Source organism: Carassius auratus, chromosome 48 (genome assembly GCF_003368295.1).
Source record: "Carassius auratus strain Wakin chromosome 48, ASM336829v1, whole genome shotgun sequence".
Taxonomy (NCBI): domain Eukaryota; kingdom Metazoa; phylum Chordata; class Actinopteri; order Cypriniformes; family Cyprinidae; genus Carassius; species Carassius auratus.
Window position 1 is genome coordinate 6,392,748 of NC_039290.1, and position 13,290 is coordinate 6,406,037.

General features: G+C 39.1%; 1 pseudogene; it reads left to right on the forward strand.

Annotated features, from left to right (window-relative positions):
• Positions 1–1,082: 1,082 nt before the first annotated feature.
• Positions 1,083–11,376, forward strand: LOC113065653 (protein SOGA3-like; annotated as a pseudogene).
• The last annotated feature ends 1,914 nt before the right edge of the window (positions 11,377–13,290 follow it).

The window sequence follows — 13,290 nt, forward strand, 5'->3', positions numbered from 1 at the left end:
TTCAGTACAGTCTAGATTAGAGCATTCGATCAGTGATGGTTTTAATATGTGAGAGACTGATTTAAATTACAGACAAAGACTAGTGAAAGACCAAGACTGTTGATTTAACTGAAATAATATCATCGTTTAATGATTAGTTTAGTGCAATTGTTGCATTTGCAATAAAAAAAACGAATACAATAAAATAAAAAAGACTGCACAGTTACATAAAATATTTTCTGTTGTAATCTGAGTACTGACCTTTCGAATCTATTCATGCATAAAAGTGTGTGGGAATGACAATGCATTTTCACCAGTTTATCTGTGAAGCAGCAAACTTCAGCAGAATTCAGTCTTCCTCCTTATAAGGATTTAAAGGGAACTATAAACCGACCTCTAAAAAAATTATTAATATTATTGCCTATATTTATAATGAATTTTTTATATAACTGTTTATATAAAGCATTTTAAGAACATGGTAGTTAATATGGTACTTAACTATTTTGACAACATGGTACTCACACTTCCTTATATCTGTTGTTACGTCATCTCATGAATATTAAACGTCAGTGTCTCGCGTGCATAGGCAGTGCCTGGTACCTCGAGCTGAAGTGAACTGTCTCACACATGATTACAGTTTATAAACAGGTAAGAAAACATATTAAATTTTCTTGAGGAATAACTTAAATTATGACTGCACCAAGATGTAATCATTATATGTTTATTTGGACAGGCTATAAACTTGCAAAGAACCAGAAGATTCTCAAAACATTTTACTAGCTACTGTGAAAGACGCCTACTGAAATTAATGACAATAAACCTGACTGACAAATACATGTAGCTTCTAAGTCTGAAATGAATGTTTCATACTCACCTAGATAATTCTTTAAACGATACGAATTCACTTTCTCTCAGAAAATGTATGTTCGTTTGTATGTTAATTGTATTTATAAATATAGGCTATTAAATTATATATTAATATGACTGCTATATAAAGACAACTGCATTTCGTTTTTTATACTTGTACTCTGCACAATAACAATAAAGTTTAATTTAACACTCTCTTTATCCCCTCTTGTTTTTTTGGAGGTCTGATATCGGACATGATTAGTTCTGCCGCAAGTGGCGCTGCGGATTTTCCAACATCAGCGAACAAAACCAAAGGGAGGAGGCGACCATCTCCCGGACAAAACCCCCGTCAAACCGGCCTCAAAACCCATCGGCAGGCGCTCCTCGTCATCCGCTGCGTCGAAGATCGGAGGAAAGGCATTAAAGGACGCGATGGAGAGCAGGCTGCTCGAGGAGCGCGTGTCGTGAGGGTGAGAGGTGCGGCAGCTGTTCATGGTGCTGAAACTGATGCGGTTTGGGAAACCGAGGAGCGGACTGATCGCGCTCCACCGCCGGGCACGAGCTGCTTCTCGGGCTTCTGCAGTCAGAGCTCATCCAGTATCACATCAACGAGAGATTGAAGAAACGCGACAGGATGCAACGCAAAACATCAGGCGAGACGCAACCGGGACCGGCCGCACAGGCCAAGAGCGTCGTCGACGAGCCCGTGACACAGCAGAATGAAGCCCTTCAGGACGAGATCCAGAGATTGGAGGATGAAAACGAAGATCTTAGGGTTTGTTTGCTATGCTTGAGAAATTATGGCGATTAAATGTATTATGTTTAAAAAAGATGGATGAATGAAATAGCTAGGAGGAGAGATGATTGTCCAATCATCTTGAAATAACACTCTGATCAAAACCCTTGAACATAAACAGGACATAAACATTATGATGATGAGGGGGCAGTTTTCTCAGGTGACTTGTTATCTTTTGAGAGTGAATGGAACAATGAGAGATGCAACATTGTAACAATTCATTCCCTGTTTCAGAACAAAGCATAGTACATTTATAAAAATGGCATTGGTATGTGCAAAACACTAATTTGCATGTTCAAGCAACAGTTTGCCATGGATTCATTAAGCATGCAATTTATAGAAATGTGCAATTATTCAAATAATGTAAATGTAGATATAACTGCAGAATAGAAAGCATGAAAATAAGGATTTCTCAAATAATAATTATTATTAATATTATTATTATTAATGAGCACACTCTGGTTTTCATAGAATGAGATTGAGGAGATGCGGATGGAAATGGAGGAGATGCGTGACACCTTTTATGAGGAGGACACCTGTCAGTTACAAGAAATGCGGCGTGAACTTGAGCGTGCAAATAAGAATAGTCGTATCCTTCAGTATAGACTCCGTAAGGCCGAACGCAAACGACTTCGCTATGCACAAACTGGAGAAATTGATGAAGAACTCCTAAGGAGCTTAGAGCAAGATTTGAAGGCAAGTACCCATGTATTTCTCTTTAAATGAAAGCAGAAAAGGTCTTTGAAAATTACCCATCCAAAAGCAATTATTTGCACCATTTTTATCTAATTACTAACTTGTCATTTAGTTGATGCTTCTATCCAAAGCAACATTGCAATTATTACCAAGACAGTCTCCCTGGAGCAACCTAAGGTTAAGTGTTTTTCTCAAGAGCACATTGATAGTTTACAAATCAGATCTTTAACCACTAAGCCACACCCCCACATTCTGACAGGTTGCCAAGGATGTCTCTGTAAGACTCCACAATGAGCTGGAGAATGTGGAGGAGAAACGGACAAAGACAGAAGAGGAAAATGAGCGACTGAGACAGAAACTTATTGAGGTGGAAGTCACCAAACAAGCCTTGCAAAATGAGCTGGACAAAGCCAAAGAGGTAGGAATGCAAACAAAAAATCACTACAGCATATCTGAATAGGTTTAAATTCATATTCATAGCGTAGCTTTCATTTGTTGTTTCCAGACTCAGAAACGAAGAGGAAGCAAAGATGCACAAAAGTCTGAGAGGAAAACTCAGACTCCTACAGAGGTGAAAATGAAACACTGACATCAACCAGTATACTCTAGGATCAAATGAAGGCTGTTAGTTTAAGTAATTCATTTAAATCACAACCAGTAATGCAACCAGTAATTATTATTATTATTTTTTTTTTGGTATGGAAATATGGAGTGCACTACATTACTAAATATACAGAATGAAAAGATGCCATGCAATCAAAAAAAATAAATAAAAATAAATAAATATATATATATAAATATATATATATATATATATCAATTCATAAAATGTTAAGCTGTTGTCACATTTACCCTTGCTCTATGAAATTATGAAGTTTGTGGGCAAAATACAGTTATTTCAATAGAAATCCATGTTATTTTGTACATGAAGGAGACAAAGTTGCGCATTCAGGTTTTGCTTGTAATCAAGCTGGTCACTCAAATAAGCTTTGTTCACCAACAGAAAGTTGTTTGGTTTAAAAGTGACATATTTGGGATACGTTTCAAAACCATCAACAATCAATCTTTTTTTTTTTTTTCACAAAATCTTGCCAAAACAGCTCTTTAACAAAGCACTTTTGTCCATAGGACAATGAGGACCTGAAATGCCAGCTGGCCTTCATTAAAGAGGAGGCTACCTTAATGAGAAAGAAAATGGCCAAGGTTGACAAGGAAAAGGACCGTTTGGAACAAGAACTACAAAAGTATCGTTCTTTCTATGGGGATCTGGACAGCCCTCATCCAAAGGGTGAAGCTGGTGGCCCTCCGACTACAAGGGAATCCGAGCTTAAACTCCGCTTGCGATTGGTGGAAGAAGAGGCCAACATCCTGGGACGGAAAATAGTCGAATTGGAGGTGGAGAACCGTGGCTTGAGGGCAGAGTTGGATGATCTTCGAGGGGAAGAGTCCTCTAATGGGGGCTTGTCCGGAGCGGAAGGAGGGACGGGGCGGGAGCAGGGGTCGGAGCTTTCAGAGCTAAGGCAACAACTGCAGTTGGTGGAGGATGAGGCAGAACTTCTAAGAAGGAACTTGGCCGATGTAGAGGAACAGAATAAGAGAGTGATATGTGAGCTGAACAAACTGCGCTTTAAAGAGGGTACAAGGCACAACTCGGGTGGCAATGCAATGGGTGCCGCTAGTGGAGCAGGAGACAGCTCCAAAGCCGAGGCATTGCAGGAGGAGCTGAAGAGAGCAAGGAAGCAGATCAATGAACTGAGTGGGAAAGTGATGCAGCTGCAGTATGAGAACCGTGTGCTGCTTTCCAACATGCAACGGTATGATCTAGCATCTCACCTAGCCATCACACCACGGGACAGCGACGCAGAGAGTGACACTGGTCCTGGAATTGGAGGGCGTAGAGGTAGCGATGACGACTCATCTTCCTCTCGCCTCCCTCCCCATCGCAAACGTGAGGGTCCAGTTGGAGGAGAAAGTGACTCGGAGGAAGTCTGCAATACTCGGTGCCTCACACCAACTCGTTCTTTTTATTCTCCTGAATCCGCTCGGCTCCTCTCACGCTCCATACGGGACAGGCAACAGATGATTGACATCCGTGCGGAAGCAGAGCATTTGGGGCGAACCATTGACCGGCTCATAGCCGACACCAGTACCATCATTGCAGAGGCTCGGGTGTTCGTGGCTAATGGGAATCTTTTTGGATGTATGGAAGATGACGAAGATGGTGGGCGAATCAGGGAGCACGAGCTACTCTACCGCATCAATGCTCAAATGAAAGCTTTCAGGAAGGAGCTGCAGGGGTTTATAGACCGACTTGAAGTCCCAAAACCTGAGGAAAGAGATTCAGAAGAACCATTATCTGTGAGTCTGGCAAGAGTCTGTGTGTCTATGTGAAGCACAACAAGAATGTGTGACACACCATAAAGGAATTGTTCACCCAAAATTCAAAGTTCTGTTATATACCCTTGATTCTCTTTCTTCCATGAAACAGCAAGGGGCCGGTTGCATAAACTGCTTAGACTAGTCTTAAAAGGTTAGCCATTTAAATTTTTTTTGCTGGTCATAACTGTTAAAAGTCAGTTACAAAAACGTAGACTGGCCCAATTTAAATCAGAAAAGTGGGACTGATTATCTCTTGGCTAACTGTTAGTTGGTCTTACTAGTTCTTAATCTTAAAACACAGTCTTAACATAGTTGTTATGTTTATGCAACAGGGGCAATCAAGCTCATAAAAGGGCAAAAAAGAGCACCATATTAGTAGTCTGTAAAATGGACTCTATTCTAAGTCTTCTAAATTCATATTATACTTTTAAGTGAGAAACATAAAAAAATAAGGTTTTAATTCACTAAAAGGTTAATTTGCATCAAGGTTCATCATGTCGAGTTTGACATAAATGACAACTGGTCACAAAACATACCCGAACATATAATGTTTGATTTTACTGATATTTGATTTTACTGATCTAAATTTTTATTGAATGAATGTAAGCACAAATGAGATGTGACTTATAGCAGAGCAGTGTTGATATTGTTAACAAAAACTACAAACTACTATATTTTAAAAAATTGTGTTAATTAAAATGAAACAAGAAATGAGAAGGATTACTTTAGCATTTAAAATAGTAAAATCACTACAAATAAAACTAAAATAAATAAAAAATAATATTAAAAATAAACTAATAAACATGACAAAAGCACATAAAATCACTCAAATTAAAATAAAACCTGAAAATATAAAATAAATATAATTTTTTTTTTAATCTTAAATTTTTAATTTTTAAACACTATAACAGTATAAAAAACTATTTAACTATACTGCAGCAGAAATAATTTCAGTTAATATAAATTTATATTTTGGTCTGTTCATCTAACAAAGCTATCATGTTGCTACAGAAACCAAATAATGCAAAGTCATACCTTTATTTAAAGGGGTCATGAACTGCCTTTTTATAATTTTGTACTGTTCTTTGAGGTCAACTTATATTAATCTCAAGATTTTTACCTAGACAAAACATCATAAATTAGAAGTAATAGGCTATTTTCTGTCCTGTTTTGACCCCCTCATCAGAACGCTCTGTTTGAATAGGTATGTGGATTGTACACTCGGAAATAAACACCCACTGCTACGATCGGCTAATAGTGTATGTTTGACAGCCCATATTCTTCATAGATGGACTCTGCTGTGATTCAGGTCACGTATCAAGTACATATCAAACCGTTTTGTTGTGTTCAGGGCATTTTTATTTTTGTTTTCTGCATAGACCCATGTTTGCTTCTCTAGTTATTTACACTACGTGCACAAATCGGTGGGTGGGGTTAAACAGGCTGTGATGTAGAGGCAGATGTGGATCTTTAGCCACACTGTTACCTCATAAAGTGGCACATTCTATAACCTGTCATTGTGGAAGATTGGCTGCAATGTAAGCTGTTTTTAGAATAATGAGAAAAGTTTCGAATTATGAAACTTACAGGATGTTTTTATAGAACAGTATCAATGTAAAAAGATGAAGGGAATTTAGATTTCTTAGTTCATGACCCCTTTAAATTCCACATAAGTAAAGAGAACCACAGGAAATTATGACAATTTTAATTCTGGGGTGAACTATTCCTTTAAAGGGAGTGAGTTTGATTGTGAAGAACAAGAAAGGGCTACATATTTCAGAGTTCATCTCCTGTCTGCTTTTATTATTTAGCACTTAATTATTTTTTTTTTATTATTTGCCAAGATTTTTTTAAACTATGCAAACAGAAAATGTTAATGGCTATAATATTTCTCTCTTTCTCTCTGATCCTGTCTTCCCACGCACCCCTGTTCTTTAATGCATGTTGGTTAATCCTGCTGGTTATTCACCCAGATGTTTCAGCCCATCATTTTATTCATCCTCATTCTAGTGTTGTTCTCCTCACTCTCTTATGCCACCATTTTTAAACTTGCATTTCTTTTTACCCTCTTTTTTGTCCTGTGATCACTATCCGTTCACTCATAAGCATAGTCTCGCCCTTTGTTTTGTTTGTTTGTCAATGTTGTGTATGTCACCATGGTTGAAGAATCACAGGACGGTCACTTTCCAAGCACAGACAGCAAGACTAAAGCACAGAAGTCTGCAAAACCTTAATTTCCAAAAGGCTGGAGACTGTTTTATCTAAGTTGCATATGTATGGCTGCCATTGGAAGGTACATCACCAGAACAAGAGGTTTATTTTTTTGCAACTAAAAATAATCACACGTCACAAGAAAACACTGAGCCACTGGAAACTACATTACCCAGAAGACATTTCTTTCATTGAGGACTATGACTATCAGGAACACTGACGCTTGCTTTGCCACCAAAGGCTTGCAATGAAATATGCAACTGCAGTTTACTACTAAAGCGCACATTACCACATTACTCGGAGTGCCTGCCACTGAACTCTAAAGATACTGTACACTGGCTGGAAGGATTACCTGTCAGAACCATGCAAAGGTGAGTAAGAACATGGTATATAACTGTATTCTCCAAGAGGTCAGAAAGAATATGCATACATGTGTATGAATGGAGAATAAGTAATAGGGTTTATAGTGTATTTGACTGGAGATCATCTGATTGCATGTGTAATTTCTGTGACGAGAACAACTTTTGCATAGATTGATCGACTGCACAATTATCTGAAGAAATTGCACAAAAAAATGTGCAGGGATTGGCGCTTTCTGTTGCACCATGTTAAAATGAGGTAGGGGTAAACGAAAGACAAAGAGCAAGAGGAGGATAGTGATCAAAATGAGGAATTTACTGGATGACGAAGGAGACAAACAGGCAATATACTATATTACATTCAGCATTAACATAGACATTCACATTCAGATGCACATTCAATCACGGACCAAAAAGAGCTAAACAGACAGGGTATTTAAGCACACATGAGGTAATGAGGGAACTGGAGACAGGTGGGGAATAATCAATTAACCAAAACGAGGAAGGTAACCAAATAAGGGAACTGAAAGTTCATAAACGTAACACACCACAGCAGGATCAGTATATTGAGGAATGTTCTCCTCATTCCTGCAAGCATGTTATGGATTAGCAATTTGGAAATCAGAGCTTGCTTTCTTTATGAGTTTACTTAGCTTGTTGGCATCTCCAGTTTTAGTGCCAGTTGAAGCATCTGAGTCTTCAAGTTGTCGGCAGTAGATCCTTAGTTAAATAATTAAAACTGTAAATAGACTAAAATAATTGCAAAAACAATATCTGTTGAAGGGTTGGTTTCACAATTTATTTGGAGAACAAATACATTTGTTTTGGTTTAGATGGGTCTAAGTGATTGACAAGAAAACAACTAATCTGTTTTCTAGTATGAGTCTCTTTTTGGGGATCGCAAGTCATTTCTTCTTAATTTCCTGCCAGCTGAAAGTCATCTCTTTATCATTAAAAACATCAAACATACAACTCTGTACTAAAATGTACAAGTTCTACTGTGTTTCCATTCTCAGAGGCTTTCGCTGTTGTTTTCTTTGCTCTCCATATTGTGCCCGGAAAATGTTTGAGTCAGCGGCCAATATTAGGGCTGAACTGTCGGCCGCCTGTTTATTGCAAAACAGACACACGTGTTAGATAAATAAAAGTGTGAGGTGCCCATTAAGAACTGCGGATAGCACCCTTAGTATCCACTATTTCTGTCCAGTGGAATCTTAAAAATAAAATGGACAGAGTGTTTTAAGTGTCACAAATAGTCCAGTTGCCTGTGGGCATTAGTAGAAGTTGAAACAACTGGAACAGGAGTCACAAGACTGCAGTCTGCCAAGTCCTAAAAGCAGACTAGCAACAAGACAGTTTCACAGAGGTGGGGTAGAACTGGGCATTTTAAAATAGCCATGTAAACACTCTCCTTCTGCCTTTGTAATTTTAACCTAGAATGTCTTTGACCACAGTCTCTTGCATGGAGACCACGAATGCCGGAATAAATCTGACATTATGACGCCAGACACCTGGCAGGTCTGATGTTGCAAGGGTAAATACTTCGAGTCACTATAAAGCAGTTGTTTACCCCCTGAGTTCCGGACAGGATCGTAGGGCCGGATAGAGGAAACATTTAAGATCTGATGCACAGGATTTTTACGTCACACCGTTGGAAGCGATCCTTCGCGGTCTTTGCAAAGTAACATCCCATTTGAGTACAGGAGCTGTCAAAGGCGAGGCGGTACTGAAACAAGCGCAGTCTTGATTTAAGCAACAAACCTGTACTTGAACAGGTTACTCAAGTACTACGCATATTCTGGAGCACCCGTTTCAATTAATCAAAAACTCATGAGAGGGAGTTACTGGAGGAACCAATAATACGATTCAACTGGTAAGGATTAAGAATGATTTTATACAAGTACAGAACAGAAAAACTCCAATTTTAAATTCAAATTTTAAATGTTTCACTTGTCTATGATCTTTCCTTTGGGCTGAAAATGTTGAATATATAACATTAATAACCTTGTTGCCTCACTGGTCACACTTTACGCTAAAAGTAATGTAATATAAAGTTAAAATTAAATTAATGTACTGACATGTGTAAGTGCATATACTTACTCAGTGAATGCTAACTAACAATGTGTCCTTAATATGTAAATAATTTATGGAACTATAAATTCACTGAGATCTACTACTATTGTGATCAGCTACTTTTACATACAGAGAGTAAGTGTGTATCTCTTTTTATTAAAAGGTGAATTTCATATATAATTTTATAACACACAATTACAGAGGGTATAACTAATGTCTTATGGTGTTGTATTCTGGAAATTTAATTAGTTACACTGGGTGTCATGTTCATTGATGGAAGAAAACTCCATCCCTAATACCAGCCGTAAATCCAATCTGCGTTACAGAAAAACTGCTACTATGCTTCTATTCTGAGCTCATCCAAGTGGGTAAAAGGCTCTGCACTTGCTTGGAACTTTGACCTCATCCCTAACCCAAAAGAAGCAGTGTAACCTTGCAGTTAAAGATCTAGGCTGGCTGTAGGTGTAGGTTTGGGATGGATAGACCAGTTACATTTTACTATTGTGCCTTTGATCAAGAGCGACCAGTTTACTCCAAGGAGACTCTCTGTGTTATAAAACTGACTTTAAAATCCCTTTAGGTAACTTTAGCATGTCTAATGAAGTTGGTGTCTAAAGAGCGTGCTGACAGTTTTGACAGTTAAGTGCTGGTTTAAAGGACAGGGAATGCATATAGAAATGGGTCAAAGCTTTAAAACAGGTGTCCAGAGCAAATAGCTGAGACTTTCTTTCCTTCCATTCGTCTCCTTGAAGGCAATACAATTATTAAGACTTCACTTATGTTCACATTCGTAACAGTCATCTACTTTGAGAAACCACTACTACCAGATACTTTGATTACTTAAGAGTGCTCTAAATAATGAATAGGCTATTTCTCACTGATGAATATCTCTTTTGTTTTCATAGAGGTATTGGTGGACTTGCCAATGTGGTCACTCCAGTGACCTTTCAGGAATTGCAGCGTAAGATTCTGAGCACAGGGACACGTTCACAGAAGAATGGCTGCATTGGAATTGCACTGTGGGCCAGAGCCTGCGAGTTGTGTGTGGGGTGGAGACAGAGCTAACCTGCTTGACAGTTTTGACTCAGAGATGCAGGAATGGGAAGATCAGTTACAGGACATGCAGAGAAAAATTGAAGAGGTGAGACACTTTTTTAACAGAGGTGATGCCAATCATTGTGACAGAATCCATATCCATTCAACCATCTCCATATCTAGAGAGAGAGGGAGAGAGAGATCCTTATTCAAAAATGTAAACAAACTTTCCATAAAGTTCCATTGGCACTGCAATACAGCATGGATTTGTTGATGTTGTGATAGTAGGCACAAACTAGAATTGTTATTGGCTAAAGGGATCTTAACCCCATGTTGCTTAAGTTGGCTGCATTTCTTGGATATAATAAAAGGTGATTCGCCCAACAACACCATGACTGTGACAGATGTTGACAAGCTTATTAAACTCAAAAGGATAGGGGTTACATGCTACTTACAAAACATTCACAAACAATCTCTCTCACACCAAAACACAATAAGTTAATGCATTCCTGCTGAAACTTGCCAGCAAGCAGGTTATATATTGGTAGATTAATTAACCTTTGAGCATGCAAGCCCTCCCTCTCACTGACCCATTCTAAAGTAGAAACCCATGTTGTTTACTTATGCAAATGTTGCATAACTAGTCTATGCAGAACATTATGCCAGTTGTTTTCACTGTCTTGTGGATTTAAAACATTTGCTTTCATGTAGGTGGGCAAAAAATCATACTTGAAACCATACAAATGAGTTTGTCTCTAACATTGTGATTGTATTTCAGTTGTATAATGAGGTCAAAGCACGAAGAGAAGCCAGCGAGAGCAGCACAAACAATAAAAACCTGGACATTGCTTTGCTTCCTGTAAACTCTCAGTATAGCCACCAGGCCAATGGTTATCACGGACCTCATGGTCACCCCAACAACAGCCTCCCAATTCGTCAATGCATTGAAATAAAAGCAGATCCTTCAGTTACGCAAAGCTTTGGGTTTCACCACCCCAGTGAATACTGTAATTGCTCCAACAATTACATGCTTAATCCTCTGAGCAACGGCAGCCATTACCCTGCCAGCTGTCATGATCTTGAAAGGCTAGATGCCACCGTAGACATACTCAATGGATACCTCCAACAGGACCCGCATTTTAGAAGGAACCCAGGGAATCTTGGAGCTCCAAACAGAGTGAGTTCCACTTTCATTATTGATAAATATCTCCTCAAACTGGACTCTTATACCTCAAGGATTTGACTTCACACTTTTTCACATTGTCCCTTCATATCTCCCTCTTTTTTTAGATTCAGAACCCCAAGGTATATCCAGTTACACACAGTTATCAAGACAGCATGAAGACCAGCCTGGTGACAAACAGGTAAAGCCTTTCCGATCTCAACCTATCAGACTAATTCCTATTGTAGTCCTATTATCATGCATGTTTCTTTTTGGTTATAGACCAAAGCAAAGTGTTTGCCCAGTTCCTTCTTGTGACTGCTTGGTTGATTTGTCTTTTCACTTTAGGACTGCCTCGTGTTTGGCTCTGGATGAGATTGATAAGGCTGAGAACAAAAAGAACAAGAAATCAAGTTGGGATGACCCCCAAGCCTGCCACGTTATCTGTAAAGTCCCGGTTTCATCAAATAACCTTACCCTTAAAAACTTACCCTCAGCTTCCAAACTGACAATCAGACAGAGAGATTCTTCTCCTGTAACCCCTCGTTCCACTTACAATGAATCATCAAAGCAACCTGACAGGAAGTGCCTCTTGCTCGACAGGAAATCTGGCAGCCCATCAGTGTTGCGTAAGTTTGGTGCCATGTTGCAGGAGAATGAGGGAAAAACCCTGATAGAGAATGGTGTTTTGGCCAACATCGTCTCCACCGAACCTCCGAGGCAAACCAGCACTCCTATTTGCCAGAGCAAGTTTGATGCAAGGCGGGCATCCTCACTTGCGCACGTCCAGAAACGCCATGCAGACTGTGATGTACTGGTAGCAGATCTGGAGCACAGTCAGGAGTCTTGGGCAGCTGGTCCTTCTAGACACCTCCTCAATGGAGACAGACCCAGTGGGAGGGGTGGTTGTGTTCCTGAACAGCATGCCTTGGCCTATAACTTAAGCCAGTCACAGTCTCACCTTAATTCGGAGTATCACAAGGCGGCTTCAATGTCAAAAGTCCACAAAGCAGGGTTCCAGAGTAAGGACTTATTCTCTGACTGCCAGATGGTAGAAACTTTTCTGGGAGTAGGATCTCAAAACTCCAGTGAGGTACACAGAGGACATGGTGTTGATATGATGAGACTGGGAAATGACAACTTGGAGCAACTTCTGGAAATGATGGAAAGAGAGAACAACATATGTCAGAGGGCCACATCCTCCCAGCAACTGGACAACAAGCAGGTGAAGAGGGTACAAATATGATCAGAACACACACTAAATTTCAATGCTGTATTTATATTCTTGAGTCATGGTACACATGGTCTTGTCCAGTGTTCCTCATTCCTGATTCTGGAAAGCCACTTTCATGAAGAGTATATTTTCTAAGTGTGCTCTAACACATTTGGTTTTCGGGTAAACACAAATACATTGATTATTTAATTCAAGCACATTGCATTAAAATTGGATATAAATTATATAGGAAAGTGGTTCTCCAGGACCAAGAACAACCTGGTCTCATTAAAATATCTACCTTTGGTACTTTTCCGCAAAACCGTTTTTACGTACCCTACTGCACATTACGATAATGTTAACAAATGCAAATTTTGTCAAACCATAGTTACACAGGATTTGAACCAGAGCTCCTCACCTCTCAAGTACATCTCCATACTCAGTGAGCTACCGAACAAACTTACCGTCTATGAAAACCCATAGATATGAAGCTGAATATGTGAGATGCTAAGACTCAAAAGCATCTGTTTTCAAATCT